The 3,200-nt window shown below is 42.2% G+C and overlaps 1 pseudogene; it reads left to right on the plus strand.

Annotated features, from left to right (window-relative positions):
* The first annotated feature begins 683 nt into the window (after nucleotides 1-683).
* Nucleotides 684-3,200, plus strand: LOC103649067 (uncharacterized; annotated as a pseudogene).

The following is a 3,200-nucleotide window of genomic DNA, read 5'->3' on the forward strand; positions in this document are numbered from 1 at the left end:
ACCGGACAGTCCGGTGCACCACCAGACAGTCCGGTGATTTATAGTCGTACGCCGTTAATTTCTTCCCGAGAGCAGCCAGTTGACAGACACCGGCCTGGCGCACCGGACACTGTCCGGTGCACCACTGGACAGTCCGGTGCACCCAGACCGAGCTGTCTTTGGCTGAACAAAGCCATCTCTTTTCCAACTTGATTTCTCCTGTTTCCAACACTTAGACACAATACATTAGTCTCCAAAACAATGTACTAAGTCTTAGAAACATACCTTTTTACTTGATTTGCACTTTGTCCATCACTTTGCATAGATTAACATAAGCCCACTTGTGTTGGCACTCAATCACCAAAATACTTTAGAAATGGCCCAAGGGCACATTTCCAATTCAGAGACACACCCGACTTTATCCCTTAAATCCGTGTGTGACAAAGTATTTGCTGCGTTGTGGTAGCAGTTGTTTGTAATATGTGGTTTGTCATACCATTATGTAAAGTTTATCTGGTTTCCCTTGAAACAAGGTCGTTAGGTATAGTTTAGTCATACCAAAATCAATGACCATTAGCAGTAAAAAAACCCACTGAAATACGTAAGTAGAAATATAACACAGACCCCGCTCGCGCGGTTGGACCGAGTTCATCTGTTCTATTAAAACCTGACCCCATTTGGGACCCTCCCAGCGTTTCCGGTGTATGGTGTACGACGGAACGCAGGTGTGCCGATGCGTGGAATTCGGACCTAAAATCATTTTCTAATCCACCTCTAAGCGATCACTGCCTTCTGTACTCTCTCCTCTATTCCTCGCGTCTTGGTGTCTCCGTCTCTCCTCCATCCGGCCACCGTCTCTGCCTCGTGGACCCCCTCCCCTCTGCCTCCGTAGGGCACCACCACCTCCTCTGCCACCAGCACGCCCTTTCATTGGCTCCCCTTCACCACCACCACGCCACCATTCTGCTCGCTGCCTCCGCTCCCCTCTGGCTTCTTCCGCTCCCGCGCCATCGTCCGCGCCTCCTCATCGTCGTCATCCGTCGTCTTGTTGTCATCGTCATCCGTCCTCGTCGTTCGCCCCCAAGGCGCGTTTCGTCGCCTGCCGCTCCGAGTCTGTCCCCATCCAGCAGCTGGCCTGCCCGCTAGGTACCCAGAGCCTTCCCCTTCCTGAGTTGTCCCCAAACTTTAGTGTCTCTACTTGCTCGCTATTAAGGGGTCGCTTGAGAGTTGATATCAGGGGAAAAATTCCCGACGAAAATTTTTCGAGAATCCAAAAATCTCGTGTATCGGTGGGGCCCGACTTTTTATTTATCGGCCAAAATTTTTATAGGTTTTGAATTAAGTTCATCCAAACCTACAAAGAATAGATACACAACACTACCTTATGCTTCTTTTAGCCATTACCTACAAATAATCTATATTTTCTGATTAAATTGAACTTCTTTTTTCTAAATTTTGTCCGATTTTTTTGAGAAAAACAAAAAAAATGAGAAATCCGAAAAACACGTTTTTTTGGTGAGGTCCGTTTTTTATATACATGTCTGCTTGCCTCCTGCAGTGGAGCACATGAGCTTGTCGACCACCCAGTACTTGGTACTGGACACCGAGCACGTCAATGACTCCACCTTTCGGTGTTACATGTATCGCTTCCGCTTCTTTGCGCTTGAGGTCTGCCCTGTCCTCCTCGTCGACGAGGAACCAAGCAGCCGTTGTATTCGCCTCCTCTCCTGCAAAGTATCTTTCGCCATACAAAATTTCATGCTTCAACAATGGCAGCATTTTTTATTTCTCCAAGCAGCTATTAGTGTCTCGCTGATACAACTATTTAGTTTTGCTTGCAGCTAGAGGGATCACTGCTCGTGGAGTGGAGGCGTAGAATCATAAATACTCAGGTAAGGTTTGTTCTTGATATTACTGTTGTTACAGTTCTTGGATTAGATACTTGCCTGATTGCTAGTTCTTACCTGTTAACCATTGCCTCAGTCAATGGGTTCTAGATAATGTAGCCTAATCATGGCTCAAAGAAGATGCAAAATCTTATCATTGACATGTCAGATAAAGAGACTGATGCTAAATTGTCGAGTATCATTCCTACAGTGGTACTTGCTAAACTCTCTATCCGCACATGCACTGGAATGCTCACGGTGTTTTGGTTTATGTAGCTTGTAATGGTTAGTCCCATGTTGTAATGCTAGCAACATTTGCTTTTATGTTTCTATTAATGGTCAACCATCACTAATGTGATCACAACTTTGTTGATGAACTAAAAATATCTGAAAAGAGTACCCCTCTTTTGCCAACTATAGCAAACCTATAAGATGTTTCTACTTAAAAGATGTCATTCTAGTATTCTACTATGACAGTCTTTGTTGACCTCATCAATGGAACCATCGAATTAAAATTTAACCATCCTGCATATGCATTTTTTAAAAGAAACCATTCCACATAAACATGAAGGAAACCTTTTCTGCTATTTGTGTGATTTTTTCCTCTGTTTATTTGACAGGAGACAAAAAATCAAACATAATATGTTGGCATATCCTCATAGGTGTCAACTAATTTGTTGGCAATGTTATTCTTAATTCCTTTTTGCAATATATAGGTACTTTTCTTGGATTACTGAACTTCTTTGACTTATAATTTGTTAAGAAGTTTGTATAGTTCTGGTAGGCCGAGAAACACAAATATGTAGTGGCATAACTGCAAATTTTAATGGTTGACCTATATTAGCTCATCCAGCAAAGTTTAATACATATAATTCATAGTGTTTTTTTCATAAATAGATAAACTATTTAACCCTAGTTCTAGGATATCATTGACTTGATTTGTTGTGGGATGCAGCTTCCATGACGAATAGGGTTTTCTGCAGTAGCAGGTCACAAGATTTGACCCTTCAACAGCTTACATCAGATGCTACAATAGAGGTAGGCACTCAAACTCCCAGCTGACATAGTTTAATCATTACTTATTTGAACACAATAATCATCTTATTCTGATGATCTTTAGGTTGCAATTGATATACCTTTTCTATTTTGAGAAATACCAGTTGAAGCTATTGAATCAAGTGGCAGGCAAGTGCTTGAACAGCTACTCAGAGTCATGCTTCCAAGGTTTCTGAAGCAGGTTGGTTTAATTTTATTTGACGTGCCATAGATACTTTTTCATTAACAATTTTTTCAGTCCAGCCTTTAATGTTTTCCCAGCTTCAGCACTTTCTTTGA

This window comes from Zea mays, chromosome 2 (genome assembly GCF_902167145.1).
Source record: "Zea mays cultivar B73 chromosome 2, Zm-B73-REFERENCE-NAM-5.0, whole genome shotgun sequence".
Lineage (NCBI taxonomy): Eukaryota > Viridiplantae > Streptophyta > Magnoliopsida > Poales > Poaceae > Zea > Zea mays.